Raw genomic sequence first — 16,963 nt, forward strand, 5'->3', positions numbered from 1 at the left:
AAATGTATATGAATCTCTTTTTTCTAGTTCAACTTAATCTTTTAAACTAAGATCTTCATTTATAAAGATTTTTAATTTACGTTCATTACAACTTAGCTTATCACATATAAGTCTATATTTGTGCTCAATTATTTTTCTCTCAAATAAGTTGTTTGAATTTATGGTTTAGTTTTCAATTGTTCTTTTATTATTTCTAAAGTGTCTTCATCTTTTTTCTCTTTATACTAGCAATTATAAGGTTTAGGACTCTTTTTATGCTGTTCATGATCTAGTTCCATTAGTTTGTTCATTTCCTCTTTGATGGGTTTGATATCTAATTTATTCTTTGTGCTACTTAAGGATGAATTATTATTGGGTTTTTTTTAACTCTTTAATCTTGTCTCTCAAGGTGTCATTTTCTTCAACCATTGATTTTTTTTGTTTTCTATTTCTTGCACCCTATCTTTTATTCCTTGGAGTCCAATCTCGAGTGCTACCATTTTATTTTCTAATGATTTGTAGCTATTGTCAAGCCTTGTGGATATTTCTAGCTTATGTTCCATAAGCATTGTAGGTATCTCGAGTTTATGCTATGTAAGCATTGTAGATAATTTTATTTTATGTTCATTTTCTCTTTCTTCTCTTCACTTTTCTAAAGAGTCAATATGGTGATTTTGCTTGGCCTCCCTTTGCTAGATGGAGGCTTAGATATATGGGGAGAAATACTCATAATTTTAACAAAATAGAACTAAAGAGGAAAAAGAAAGACAGGTAAAAAAAAGAACTTATGCACCCAGGATATTTGCAAACCGAAATTCACCATGCAAATTCACCAAAGCTGAGACCGCCAAGTTCATACCAAGGCTATTGAAAAATTTAACGAGGTCACATAAGTGAGCCACAATGTATATGTTAAAAATTGATCAGAAGATCAAAAATAGGTGCAAAAATGAAAGTGTTTGGAATCTTTTGAAACTAACTTCAAATTGTAGTGTTCGTCGTCTTGATTCCAATGACGCTTGAATCGCCTAAATCCGACGTCGTATGAAGAAGTTATGATGTTCTGAAATTTTTTATCAACTGCAAAAAAGCTATGCAAAAGGGTTGACTTAGTTGTTGACTAGGAAGTCCAAAAATATGACGTCATCAACTAACTGTGAAGGGTACATAGATGGGGACTTCACTCAATGAGCCTCTGACATATCATGTGTGTTCATGGCATATTAAAGTACATACATGGGGGCTTCACTCAATGAGCCTCTGACATATCATGTGTGTTCATGGCATATTAAAAAATACCCTTAAATTGACTACATATTGGAAAATACTTCTAAAATTCACATTATTTAACCCCCTACCAATACGAGCCCAATACACTTTCCCAATTTAAAAACCCTTACTTTCACTAGATATTGTAGGTATCCATTTTTTTCATTGAACATTTTTTATACCCATTTATATTTTTTCAATAACTTTGGGCTCCATTTTTTATAACTGCCAATATAAAAATGCTCTACTCCCTATATATCTCCCAATATATTATGCCATTTTTTCCTCAATAAATATCCCCCAATATGAACTCACATGGTATGGTATTTCTCCCCTAGTGAACCCCCAGTGGGTACATATGACGGTGTACCAATCTCGTCTAGACATGCGGTAGGTTCGTACTGAGCAGGTGGCACAATTTTATTGGTCATTGTTGATTGGGTTGACCAATCATGAGGCGCCACATGGCCCAATGAGAGGGAACCATGAGGCCCTCATTTATTGGATAAAATTTTTGTATAAGGGTCAAAGGGCCTCGGAAGGGTTCGACCCCTAGACCTACCGCAACACAATGCAACACTTTACCATCGCACCATGACCATGGTTCTTACATACCATGGTTGTGGGTTGTATTTGAAGTCTAATGGTTTTGGCATTGGGAGAAGGGGGGGGGGGGGCGCTTGGCCCTAGTGCCAAGCCACATGCACTCACCACAAGACCCATGACGGAAAGGAGTGGGGCACGACTATTAGGCCCTGGCCCTAAGTCTTATGCTTTACCCACTTGACCAGAGCAAAGGCATAAGCAAAGGGATCAGGCAGATAGGCCTTGGCCCCCGGTTCTCAGAACCCATGTAACCACATAGTGGAGCCAAAGCTAGCGGGGGTGGGTGGTTAGCCCCGGTCCCCGACCACATGGCGCCCATTTTGACCCTAATTTGGCATTAAGAGTTATTGGTGTAGCTAAGGAGGCGACAATTTGCTCCTTTTTCAGCAAGAATCCTGCTGGTCCCAGGTGAAATTGTCATTCGATGTTCTGTGTAAAGGGAGAAATCGTTGCACAGTTAGCAAGTTTTTCCAATTTGTAGGATATATAATATAGCTTGGTTCCAAGAGGCGTATCTTGCTCAATTTTTAACCTTTTTGAGCTCAAGAAGAGCCTAGATAGGGGTTTTTGAGTGTCCTAGAATCAATGACAGCCTCATATTTTTGATTTGACGACTCTATGATGGACTTTTTGCAGAGTCAAGTCCTTAGTGATGGAGACAAAGAGTTTTGAGGCAAGTTGGAAGCATATTTGAGCATGGTAACAACCTAATCAGAGGTTTCCCAAGTTTTTAGTTTCATCTGCAGTAGTTGTTACTTCAGTAAAGAAGATATTTTCACTATTTTATTAATGTGCCTATGAGAGGCCCTTTTCAACACTTTATTCTAAAGAAGTTGTGAAACTAATTTTACCTTTAAAGACCCATTTTATTTTAACGTGCAACATGTCAGAGGATGACTAAGTTTTCTGCCATTTTCATATCACGTGGTATCAAAACGAGTTTTGACTAGATTGCAAGTATGGGTGAAAGTTTGGAGTATGAAAATCTCTTAGAATTGGAGGAAATGTATTCTTCTCTCCAAGTGGAGAACATGGAATTGAGAATATTTCTTGAAGCAATAGAGGATGAAAATAAGGAATTACACCTTATGTTGCAAAATGTCCTTGAAGAGAAAACTGTGGAATGTTCAACTACAGAAGCTTACCCCAAGACTCAACAAGTTTGTGGCCATGGAATGACTAAGGATTGTACCCTTTGTTAGATGAAGAAAATTGCTTACATGCTAAATCACAAGAGTGGTTTTCTTGAGTCCGCATCTACCACTTCATTAACAAAAGAGAAGGAGGAGATGGCTAAACTTCAAGAAGAGGACTAAGAGTCACAAGGAGAAAAAGAGGTAAACGATACTTTTGGTTCATTTCATTCTCTTGATAAAGATCATGTTTCTTTTGCAGCCTTTGAGAAGCATACCAAGGGGATTGGTATGAAATTATTGACTAAAATTAGGTATAAAGGTAAGGGTCTTGGAATTTATAGTCATGGAATTCTTAATCCTACTGAGGTGAGAGCACAACCTCGACATGAAGGATTAGGCTATGTCCAAGATGAAGTTGGAAAATGTTCCAAAGATGCAAGGTAAAGAATTATCCAAGTGTGAAATTTTCTAAGAAAAAACCCTTGCAGGTTGATGGAGAATCATGTCATGATGATGATGTTGAAGGAAAGAAATCTCCAAAGAGAGATGAGTACTTCAAAGGAAGAATGAAGTCAAGTTCTCCTTACGAGAATCATAAGCCAAAGGAAAACCATAAGAGGTATAAGTGTCTTGATTATTTAAAGGTTTTACATGATTACAAGTAACATTGATTTGAATAACATGTTGTGGAATGTTTTTCCTTGCACTTTTTTCAAGAACCTAACCATTGTGTAGCTAAGTGCCACAAAATCAAAGCATTAATCAAGAATATGAATATGTTTATTGGAAGTGAGACCAAGAAGGGAAATTATCATGAAATTTTAAAGGAATCTGTGCCAAGGATTGCTCACTAAATTTTTTGCACTCATTGCAACATAAGTGGGCATTGGATTGAAAAGTGTTGGAAGCTGTGTCCACATCTTTATCCAAACAAGGAAAGATAGGTAATGGAATCACCTGGGAAGGAGAAGGTAGAGGAACGTGCAAGGAACACCATAACCATTCTAGAAGTAGTTCCAGAAGGAAGGGAAGTGAAAAAAGAAAATTTCGTAGCATGGTTGGGTAAGAAATGGTTAGACTATTTGTCTAATTAAAGACTGCATTTCTTTTGTATTTCACATGTTGCATGTCCCCACAGTTGGGAATTTTGTAAAAATATATGTTTGTGAATAAATCACTTATATGCAATAATGTTTTCTTTGGAATTGTTATGCTATTTTGGCTTGATGATGAGTCCATTAGTATGGGACTTTTAGGATGAACATTGGCATTTCATGCAGCATGTCTACAATTGTGTCAAGCATTCACTTATACAAGTATTTCGATGTGAAGCTTGTTTGTGAATTTGATCTTTCGTAAGGATTGGGAAGAAGATGACCATAGTAATGTGGACAAAGTTAATTATGTCATTGAATAAATGAAAATAATACATCAAAGAGTACAAGTGAATCTTGAGGATATCAAAGCAAAGTGTAAAGAAATACATGGTAAACATTGAGTTGCTTAGAATTTCCATGTGGAAAATCAAGTTTGTCTTCAACAAAGAAATACTTCAAGGTGAAGTTTGTTTGAGCCAAAGAAATATGGTCATCAAGACAATGTTCAGATTCCAGCCAATGAAAATTTTGTTCCTGAATGTTTAAGAGAATTGCAGCAAGTCACGATTATTGTCAGGAGGATAAGGACTTCACGTATAGGTGATGTGGAGCACCTTGAATGAGGAAGAAAGATACCAATTCAATAAGAGAAAGAAGGATTTAGATCGGGAAAGTAAATGAAAATTTTCATCACTTATTTTCTGAGTGAAGATAGACTTTTGGAGGTCCAAAAGTTCCTAGTGGGGAGGTATGATCCAGAGATCAAAAATAGGTTAAACAATGAAAGTGCTTAGAATCTCCTAAAACTGACTTCAAATGGTAGTGTTTGTCATCATGATTCCAACACCAATTGAATAATCTTAATCCGACATCGTATGAATAAGTTATGATGTTCTAAAGTTTTTGACCAATATTTAAAAAGTCAAGCAATAAGGTTGATTGGGCTATTGACTACATAGTCTGTAAAACTAATGTCATTATCTCACTGTGCAGGGTATGTATAATGATGGGCCAATCCCGCATCGACACATGGTAGGTCTCTATTGAGGAAGGCAACACAATTTTATCAATTATTATTGATTGGGTGGACCAATCATGAGGTGCCATGTGGCCCTCTTTATTGGCTAAAATTTTTGTATAAGAGTTGAAGGGCCTTAGCAGGGTTCAAATCCTAGAATTGCCACAACACAATGCAGTGATTTAATGTCGCACCATGACTGTGGCTCTTAACATACCATGGTCGTTGGTTGTATTTGAAGTCTAAGGGTTTCAACATTGGGAGAAGGGGGGTGGGGTGCTTCGCCCCATCCCAAGCCATATGCACTCACCACAGGACCCATGGGAGAAGGGAGTGGGGCAAGGCAGTTAGGTGCTTGCCCAGGGTCTTGTGCATTACCCACATTACTGGAGTGGAAGCGTAGGCAGAGGGGCTAGGTGGATAGGCCCTAGCCCTCGGTTGTCAGATCCCATGTAACCACGTAGTGGAGCCAAAACTGGTGGGGGTAGGCCGGTAGCCCCATCCCCTGGCCACATGGTTCCCAATGTGACCCTAATTTGGCGCTTAAGAGTTATTGACATGGTTAAGGAGGTGACAATTTGCCCCTTTTTCGGTAGGAATCCCACTGGTCTCGGCCGAAATCATCACAAAGTTAGCAAGTTTTGCCAATTTGTAGGACAAATAACATAGTTTGGTTCCAAAAGGCATATCTTGCTCAATTTTTAATCTTTTTGAGCTTAAGAAGAGCCTAGATAGGGTTTTTTGAGTGTCCTAGACTCAATGGAAACTTTAGATTTTTTATTTGAGCATTGTATGATGGGATGTTTTTAGAGTCAAGTCCTTTAGTGCTAGAGGTAGTGATCCAGGGGGATCTCGTCAGATCAGTTGTAGAGGTTTAGTTTCGTCATTAGCATTCAGTGTCCAGTGTCGTCAACTTCGACAGTGATGTTTATGGTTTAGGTTGTTCGATAATGTATATGATTTTCATGGTGTTCGACGAATATGGTTTGGTACCTAGTTGTCGACATTTAGTTGTCGTCAGTCCGCCAGGATATGGTTATCGACTGGGTTGGTCATGCGCCTCGCAGAGTTCGTTTGTCGAAAAGAGTTCTATCATCATGTGGGTTTGAATGTCACTTTGTGACAATTGGTTGTAAATGGGTTTTTATTTGATGTAAAGACTAAACCTAGCCATAAAAAGCTATGGTGGAAAACATGTATCATTGACCTAAAACCTATGCTAAGACCTCGCCTTAAAACGCTAAGGTGAAAACCATGCAATAAAATGACCTAACCTATGTATTAAAAATACATTAAAAACCATTACCCTAAGTCCTAAACCTATTGGACCATGTTACATTAAAAACTATGTAATAAAAACAATTCAAAACACATAACCCTATGTTAAAAAACCCTCTCAGCCTTTTAAAAACATTGCAATATATAAACCATAGTCCCTTGACTGTTAGCCTAAACCACGTGGGGTGCTAACCATAGCGCATCATGTGAGCGGATATAGAGATAGCTACAACAGGTAGCAGGTGTCAGAGTTAGCAATTAACCACCGCTGATGTGAAACCGTAACCTGAGCATGTGAACAAGTTACAACTGTAACAGTCGGAGGTTATGTCACCATGTCGGAACCACGAGGATCACCACAACAATGCCAAGACCATTGGGAGTCAGGTCACATGCGATGAAATGACCACACCGTAAGCCGAGACTGCTGGGATGATGACTGCGGAGGTGGAAGCCTGCGTTAGACCACAACAGTCACATGTTGGTTGTCACCCTCCTCCCCCCGGTTAGCTAACCGCTAACTGTTTCGATTTAATATAAGGTCTATTTTGGGTTTTTCATCAAGTGTTGACCTGTATTAATTCAACCTCCATGTAGGTTTACCCTAAGGTGTCAAACAATGACAAGACTGAGGGAAACAAACCGAAATTAGAAGCAGTTCATGCCAATCTTGGGCATAAGGAGTTCGAATGCATCTAGGAGGTTATATAAGGCAGTTTTTCTCATTGAATATAAAAGAGCGGTTTTGAGTTTTATGTGCAGGTTTTAGAGGTGTTATCACTCAGGTTATTCCCCAAAAGTTGTGAGAAAAGGGAATACGTCCGAGGTAACCACAGATCAATCTTTTAGATGCAGATTCTAGCCATTCTACATCCAGAGAGAGCTCTCTCTTTATGATTTAGCTTGGTTTTGGGGTATATTAGGCTAGTTATGAAGTACAATGGTTTTGTTTGGTTTTTGGATGGTGACATTCAAAAGAACAAGGGTGTAGATATGAGAAGTTCAGTCCACTGGGCTAATGGAGTATATGCAGATGAACTATTGGATATGGTTTCTTTGACAGAGGGAGGAACTACAGAGCAAGGTAATTAACCATGGAACAATTTGTAAGTTGGAATCAGGTGAAATGGGGTCAGGGGGTGAAGGGCAATCAAGAATCCTTCATCATGTTGACAGAGGGAAAGTGGATGAATATTGCCAGGGAGAAGTTAAGAATTCCTTGGCTATATTCAAGATGTAAGAACCAGGGGAAATAGGAGCAATTAAGAATTCCTGCTTATGCTAATTCTGAAGAAAACATAAAAAATAACAGAGATTGAACACAGAGTACAGTTAAGCAAGTTATGGGTTATTATTTTTCCATATTATTTAGATCATGAACATAGATGATATATAAAAACACAAAAACTATAAAACATGAGTTAAAAAGACTTATTGATCCATGAAATAATTCGAGAATTCTGCAACATAGTCCTCTGCCATTAATTCCACAATTAGAGTGTTTAGCAACAATGCATTCCAGTAACCTTTTATTCAGAAAAGTTCTCAGAGTTACAGCGTAGCTCCATAAATGTATCACCAACCCCTAATACTTTGCTTGGGGGGTATTTGTACAAAATGTTTACAAAATATCTCAATGAGATAATATCTAGCAATAACTTCTTCTACCTACTCTATAGGAGAAGTAAATGATCTTGGGAACATGAAGAAATAAATGCAAAGGTAAGTGATGCTGTGCTGGTTGCTCAGTTGGTGAGACACATTGACTGTTTGCTCAGCGAGTCGGCCGGTGGACGCTTTACTGATATTCCGCGCTGCTGGCGTTGCTTTCTCGGGTGCTTTTACTTAAGCTTTAATTGTCTGCTACCCAACACGGTTTTTATCTGCTCTTTTTCCCCACTTTATGATATCTGTCGTGTTCTGGAAGAAATAAAAGTTTGAAATCCACCTACAAAATTTCCAGCATACTCTGCCACCACTGCTCTTCTGGCAACTGATGTCTCTACAACTTTATCAAAGTCTCGTCAGCGTTTGTGTATTTGTAAAAGTTCGACTCGGTTGTAAAAAGATGATATACTTCATGCTCAATATAAAACAGATTTTCTAAGTTGTTGTACAGAGATTGGCCAGATGGAAGGGTCTTCTCTGCTGGAGTACTTGATGATGATGCATTTTGTTGATCAGCAGCATATTTATTCAATCTGATTTGGTACTCATCTTGTCTCAATAGGCGTTGATTACTTCCCACCAGGCTGGGCAAGCCCCTTTCCTGCAAAACTGCAAATTTTTCAATAAAAGAATTTACCTCTACCTGCATGTCTTAGCTCTTCCTCTCCAAATTCTGCATCAGGGTTCTCATGGTCAGGACTCTTTTGATCGTTAGGATGGTGCCTGTCCTGTCTCTCATGTCCAATGCTGCTAGTTCCTCCTTGGTTTTAGTGTTTAAGAAATGGATGAGCCTGTTGGCTTGTTCGGGCTTATGTCCCAATAAATTTCTGGCCCTTTGAATCTCCACTTGGGCTGCTGCTATCAAATCAATCTGTTCATATATAATTTGAATGGATCTCCACATATTGCTAATTGATTCACTGATATTGGCCCATAGAATGCCCCTAATTTCTCCCAGAGGCTTGTCTAAAGAGAGGTCCTTTTCCAATGCCTTTACTTTATTCTCCAATGCCTTCACCTTTCTTGTCTTTTCTGCTACAGTCATCTTAGATTTGTCATAACTTACTTCCAACTTGGCCAATTTCTCTTTAGCTTCTTTTAATTCTGATACTTGGAGTTTTAAATCCTCCATAGCCTTTATTAATTCTTCAGTGGTCATGGTAGTGCTGTTGCCTGCTGCTGAAGTACCTGCTGTTGATGCTGGGATAGTGGGAGGGACTACTGTTGTAAATGTGGCAGGAGCAGTTGTAACTGTTGGAGTTGTTTGAGATGGTTGAGAGGTCGACACTCCCTGCTTTTCCAGTAATGCCTTCTCCAATTCCTGCTCTGTCTCATTTAACCTTTGATTCATTTTCATTAGCAGGTCCATCATGTCTCTTCTACTTTTTCTTGCACAACCTCTGTGGTTTGTGGATGCATAGTAATTAGCAGCTCTTGAGGGCAGCTATGTCATCCTCCTTTTTCTTTATTAATGCTTTTATTCCCTTGGCATCCTTGGTATCATGTCCCAACTCAATGATAATTTCTTCCAAGGACTTTATCCTATTTTCCTTGGCCAAAGAAGATGCCTTTTCTAAATCCATTTGGGCAGATGTGTTGTTTAATGAATTCTGCAACTGTTGAGCTAGCATTGCTTTGTTTGCCAATGTGGAATAGACCATCTCTCCGGTTTGCTTGTGCAACTCAATCTGGTCCATAGGGTGAATGTCTTTGGCAAGAGCCTCCAGATTTGTTCTGATATAATCAACAGCTGACTGTGGCTACTGCACTTTAGGCTTGAAGTGACTTAAGATCATCTTTCCTTCCTTAATGTCATATGCAGACATTAACCTTTGCTATTTGGCAGGGCTCATCTTGAGGAATTGATCATAAAGATGTAGTCTTATTGGCTCATTCTGGGCCTTGATGTCCGTGAATGTTCTTTTGATATCAACACCTTGCTTGCTTTGCGGCCTTGAGGAGGAAACTTCCACACTATGCTGTTTCTCCAATTGCTGCCTATGAGAACTGGTGGATGTTTCTACCGCTGGAGATGTCTGTGGGCTAGTTGCCCTCTCACTTCTGGGACTTTCTATGATCTCCTCTATAATTTCCTCTTCAGGTAGAGGATCCACCCTTTGCCTTTTTTCCCCTGGTTGCTCTACTGGCCCACTTACAGGTGTGGTCTCTTCTCGGTCCATTTTTCTGCCCTTTTCCTCATTTAGAGGAGTCTGCAATGTTGGTACCTCTGGTGCTTTGGTCTGGGCAGGAGGAATTTTCCCTTGGCCTTGGTGTTTTGATGATGTTGGCTGATTTGTCATTTCGTGTTGCTCTGTATGCAGCACTTCTTTACCTTTAGATGTCCCTGCAGTTGGTGTAGTGCTTTCTTGGGCTGGTTGTTGTGAAGTTGCAGTAGTTGATGTGCCCACTCCGGTTTGCTGAGGCAATTTGAAGGAGACCTGTCCAAAAGAGTCCAGGTCAAGAGTCTTTTCAAGATTTTTCATTGCTTGTTCCATTCTTTCTTCCTCAGTGAGTTCTTCTATCAATGTGCCCTCTACCCACTCATCTTGATTATCATACTGCTCTATTTCAGGGATCCTACAATGATTATAGGCTGATAGCCTATTTTTTAGCTTTCTATCATAGATGAATCCATTTGGGTCATAGGGTACCCACCAAAAGCTCCTTTTTAATTTGAGTTGTTCACCCAATATCTTTTCAGCATCTTGCCATCCTTCCTTTTTGTTAATTACGAAGGGGCCTAACCGGTTTCTTAATTTCAGCTGAGCCTTTTTCTTGGCAGCGTAGAAATGAGTCAAATCTGAGCTAATAAATTGCCTGAAATATTCAAGAGAAAAGATTCTCATAGGCACATATTTTGGCAGTTTATAGGGGCACAACTCACAACCATATATCCTGATCTCAGTGTGATTCTGATAGAAGTACCAGTCACGTATTTTGTAGTTTTTGGAGAGCTATAATATTTTCTGCATGTCACCAGAGAGTCTAGGAGGAGGAGTTCTCATTAGCAGAGAGAAGACTGGATGTATAAATGGATCAATGAACTCACAGTAAGTGTAGGGAAAGTTATGGACTTCATGGAAGACCGAGGTCCAAAATATCACAGACCTCCTTTCTCCTTTAGTATCCAATTTTTTGATAGGAAACTGAAAACTATATGTTTGATAGTACAAGAACAAATGATATATATAAGAGGTATATTTGAAGACTCCCTCTCTGTCCAGCTTTATGAATTGTTCATGGATTTTGTTGCTAATTAAGGTAGCAAAGTCAAATGTGACAACAGGAGAATGTCCTGGAATAAACATGGACATCAAAGCTAAAATGGTCTCATCAATATATTCACTTGTTTTAAATCCCAAGGCATAGGATATCATGTCAGTAATGAATTTTCCAACTTCATTGAACCAGACCTCGAAAAAAGGAGGTGGCTCTCTGGGCTGGCAATCTGGTCTCATGAATAACTTGGAAATTCGGCCTATTTCTGTAGTGGATAATTTAGAGCCTTCATCCACCAAATGTCCCATGGAAAGAGGAGCCAGAGGCTGACTAGGTTTGAAGTGCAACATCTCATTGATTGAGTCAGGAGTTATATGGAAAAGGACAGTTCCAGTTGGAGACATGACTGCTCTCTCAGTAGGTTCATAATTGGCACAGCACAGGCGAATGACATCTGGGAATACATTTACTGAGGGGAGATAGTATCTGGGCAGATTGGATTCCCATATCCCAAAGGGATCAGCTTTGTTTAGGTGACTGTTCCTGATTTCACAGTATGCTTGGAGGTGGTTTTTGTCACCAATTAAGTCTTGTATTTGAAAATCCCTATCAGCTAGGGGCAACCCCTCCAAATCCTTGTGAGGTGCATTGAGGGGAGAAATGTTTAGGGCAACTGGAGCTTCCATTGCTCAACTCTCTGTGATTTTGTACTTGTTTGTGAATTTTCACTTGAAATTTGGTTTTTTTCAATAAAATAGGTAAAATGGAAACTGTGGGGGTCTTTTCCAGGAGTTGTAGACCACAGTGAGTTCGATTTTTAGCCTTCTGGGTGAATTTTGCGGAGAAAAAACAAAGTTTGCGGGATTCTTGGTAAAATGGGCAAAAATAGCGGTTACGTTGCGCCTTTTTACAGGTAATTTGATGAATTTAACTCAAATTTGGGCTTTTTTTGGAAAATTTGTAGAGGAAACTAAAAGAACAGGGTCCGGGAATGAAATGTAGGTAAATACATGTTTTAACCCGTGGACTGTGAAATTTGCAGGTGGCAGACCGAGCTAGAAGACTGGTTTGCGGGCATGATTTGGCCTAGTGGCGGACGGTGCATTTAAACACTGCTTTGGATGTGAAGCAACATGTAGAGGTCGCGCAGAGATAATAAGTAGAAATGAACAAAAATGATGTTTTTACGCCTTTTTGACAAAAAATTAAATTTGGCGGGTTTTGGCGCGTTTCGGTTGGGTGATGTCAGCATGACGCGGTGCCTTGTCCTGTAGTCGGGTGACGTGGCACTGACGTAGGGCTGGCGTGGTCGTGACATCAGCAGATGATGCGAGGGTGACATCAGCAGGGAGGGAGCATGGGCGGTAAGCGGTTTGGCCCCCACACCGCTTTTGGGCAATGGTGGTATTGGAGGGGGGGGGGGGGGGGGGGGGGGGCAGCGAGTAGTGCAGGAGGCTGCCACCTGTCCCAAGGTACGATGGAAGAACCACCGTTCCTCGGGCGCTATCAATCGGCACAAAAGGGCGTGCAAATTGATTTGAGCCGTCGGATCTGTGAACCATGATCCGATGGCTGACGCCGAACGAAACTGGAGGGGGATATGACGCGGGGACCCACTGTATAATTCAACATTTTATCATGTTTTTTGTGGGTATAACCTTTGGTTGGGTGGTCGGGCAGGTTTGGTTATTCATTTAACCAAATTTTAAATGAATTCCAATGTTTTTAAGCGTGGAGGGTTATTACACGGCTCCAAGAGAACCCATAATTCCCGAAATACAATGATTTATGGCTATAATTGCCGGGGGTCGGGATATTTAAACCTTTTGGGGTTTTTATGCATTTTATATAATATTGGTGGGAGAAATATTTTGTAGGAGCTATATAATAAAGTTAGTATATTAGAATGGGTTTATGAGATGTAGGCACCAAGTTTACATGGTCACATTAACTTAGGCTTTTGGGGAAATGAAAGGGATCCAAGCTATGAACTTGGAGAACTTAGCATAGTGGAAGAAAAGCAATTTTACACAAGAAATGTGGCTTTATTATCCTAAGTAAAAATAGAGTTTCACTTAATCTTTTTCATGAAATGAAGTGAACTAGGAGCACTGAGCAGATCCCAATGTCCTTGTGGGGAAGTTAGTAAATGTTCCTTGGAGAAATGAGGAGGGAAATTAGTCATGCTTCATCTGCTTTGTGACCACATAGTTGACATGATAATTTATGATATCCATGAGATGAATCATATTTAAAAGACAAAATTGCTCATAAAATTGGTTATGTAACATCAAAACTACCTACCCAGCCTATTACACCTAACATTTTTTCTTCTTTTTTGATTGGGTGCATATGAACTAGCAAACCCTTAGTCTCTTCTTTTATTTTAACTGCCATCCTATCTAAGTCTGCCCTTATTTCTTCCAGGGGCTCAGATTTAACCGTTGAGCACCCTTGCTTCTCTACCTAACTACTTATCTGCCAAGCTTGAATTGTTTGGACATAATTCACTCTCTATCTCTAAAACAAGAAATTTAAACATGGACTGGCCAAGATTGAGTTGTTTGGCTATCCATCAACTGTGACAGAAGTCACTGATTGCACACATTGAACTTCTTTGCAAAAAATAGGATAGTAGTGGCATTTTGGACTAGCACACTTTCCTGGTCCTTTCTTTGGGGTTCATTTTCTTTGTTTTTGACCAATTTATTCTTTTTGCCCTTTGATCTTTCTTTTAGGGCATACCCTCTTTTCATTTTTTAAATTTTTTGATTCTTTCAAAATATGGAACCTTTGCAGCATGGAAAGGATGAACATATTTGGCATTTCAATAGTCAATCATGAAATATGACACCTATTGGTATAGGAGCGTAACAGGAGGATATAGGCTGTTTTGTTTTTAGTGTAACAGGAGCATCTGGAGTCAGAATTGGGAACCATGACAGGTGTTGGAAAGCTGGTTGAGAGAGATTTCTTATGAGTAACCAGAAGTGCCTGCCTACACATTCAGTTTGGTCAATTTTTTGTGTAATTGACCTTCTCAGAATCAATCCCAATAAAGTAGTCACCCATCTTGAAAGCAGACCCGGAGACGTAGTCTATCAAGGATGAACTCCGTAATCAATATTTTTGTCTGGTATCGCTGTGTATTTGTTGTTTTAACTTCTGTTTTGCATCTTGCTTATGTTTATCATTTGTCGTAAAGTCTTTCTTCTCAAGTAGTTCTCACAGTTTCAGCACTTTAAGTGATCCAGGTGGATATTGGTGGCCATGTGCCAATTCCACTTGGACCCCCACCATTATTTATTTCAACTCTTTAGTTTCCTTAATTATAGCATAGTTTACTATTTTTAGTAGTTTTTCGAGTCTTGAACTTTTGGAGCCGTTTTGAGACCCTAAACGACTTTTTTTGGGAAAATTGGGAGAAAAATGGGTCCATGGACCGATGTTACTCTTTCCAAAGTTGTAGTCCTTAGATAGATATTTATAACAAGGTATTGTGCACGTCAAACGGAGATCATATGGCAAAGTTACAACCCTGGGAAGTTGATATACCAATTTACCCAAAATGGGACCCATAGTTTGGTGCTTCATCTCCTAGGGTTAGGTTTTTGGGTGTTTAGAGTTTTCCATTATTTCTCAACAATAAATAGGCCTTCGAGCCTCATTGTAAGACATTTCAGAGGCATGTAGCCACCACATCTCTTCTTAGAGATAAGCTACCATCGCCCTAGCTAGTTTATTTCCATTTCTATTTGTAAGCATATTTTAGTATTTTACAGTAATGAAATGAAGTATTATTTCTGTTTCATCTTTGTACTTATGGTTATATCTGTAATTTGTTGAGTTCCTGTTTAAATTTGGATCAGTGGTATCAGAGCAGTCTACTCTTTCTCTGTCTTTCTTTGCATGTCCCCAACGAGGTCAGGATATAAGGAGTTAGGGCTTGAACTGGTCGAACCTTTGCAAGAGCAGCCTCGCAAATCCCAATAGCCTCCCATGGAAAATGAAAAGAAAGACGAGGAGACAGGAGATCCTATCAAAATTTTGCTTGAAGAGGCCCTCGAGCAACAAAGGAATGTGATGATGGAAAACTTTTCCCAGATCCTTCAACGACTACCCAGGGGCGACGCATCTACTTCCAGTAGCTACTCTGGAAGTGCCACACCCTTTAAGGTACAAGTTAACTTTGACATTCCCATATTTGAGGGTTAGATAGATGCAGATGCTGTAGATAAATGGTTAAATCTGCTAGAAGGGTATTTTTCTGTTCATTATTTTTCCGGATGGGAAAAGATTACTTTCACTCTTCTCAAAGCCACCCCCCATGTCAAGCACTGGTGGGAAACCTACTACAAGTGGAAGGATGAAAGTATGACCTCACTGTTTTCAGCCACACCAACTAGGAATTCATTCCGGGATGCCATCAAGGAGCAGTACTACCCTATCGGAAGCTATAAGGATCAATACATAAAGTCGACCACCCTGCGACAGGGAAGGGACCAAGACGTGTTGGAGTTTACCAATATTTTCCATACCCTTCGCAAAAATTTGGGTATTAAGGATTCATAGCAGCATTTGGTACTCAAATACCACGGTTGCCTACACAGGTACATCTAGGAAGAAATAGAATTCCTGAACATCTCCTCGCTCTACACGACATACTGATATGCTGTCAAGATCAAGCAAAATTTTAAACAGAAGAAGCGAGACTTTGGATATACAAATCCAAAGCAAGGGAAAGGTGCCCCCAAATAGCAGAACAGAGGACAAAGACAAGGCGGGGCATCCGAAGACAACCCGCCAAGGCTGCAAGCAAAGAACAATGCCATGAAGTCGAAAAAGGACACAGGAAAGTGGTGTGAGTTCCATAAGAGCTCCACTCACAAAACAAGTGAGTGTTGGGCCAAGAAATCACTAGAGGCCGAGATAAAGGTTTCAGAATCAGATGCATGTTCTGACTCTGAGTCAGAACCTGACAAGGGGAATGAAAAAAGGAAGCAGATTATTGATGCAGAGCCCAATGCCACCCTTACCACCATGAAGATCTAGAAGGAGGAACTCGAAGATCCAGAGGAGGAGGAGTGCCTCTTCCACTTCCAGATGTGGGTAAATGGATCCCCGCTACAGTTCATTGTCGATAGCGGGAGCCAAAAGAACCTCATTTCGGTAGAGGTTGTGAAGCGGCTAGGTTTACCATCCACAACACATCCACAACTGTACACCATCGGGTGGCTTCACCAAGGATGGGATCTTTGCGTAAGCCAACAGTCTTGCCTTCCATACAACATCAAGCCCTTCATGGATGAGGTATTGTGTGATGTTGCTCCCCTCAATGTTTGTGATGTATTATTAGACCAACCATACTTGTGGAAGTGACATGCTGTGTATGAATCAAGGCCCCGTACTATTATTGTTACTTTTGGAAATAAGTTGTAAAAGATAACGGAGGTAGCACCGCCTATCGCCATCTCTTTGGTTACTGCAAAAGAATGTAGTAAGCTCATTTCCAAAACTGAGAATTTTTTTTTCCTGATGATACACCCTCAAGGAAAGAAGAAGACAGTGGCCACAACCTCCAGACAGGGCCACTTCGCATGACAACTACATATGGAAAAGGTCATGGAGGAGTACGAGGACATCTTCACCTCCCCCATGGGGGTTCCTCTACACTGTCAGGTCAAACACTCCAT

This window comes from Pinus tabuliformis, chromosome 6 (genome assembly GCF_031772625.1).
Source record: "Pinus tabuliformis cultivar Carrire ecotype Pingquan chromosome 6, CPIR1, whole genome shotgun sequence".
Classification (NCBI taxonomy): domain Eukaryota; kingdom Viridiplantae; phylum Streptophyta; class Pinopsida; order Pinales; family Pinaceae; genus Pinus; species Pinus tabuliformis.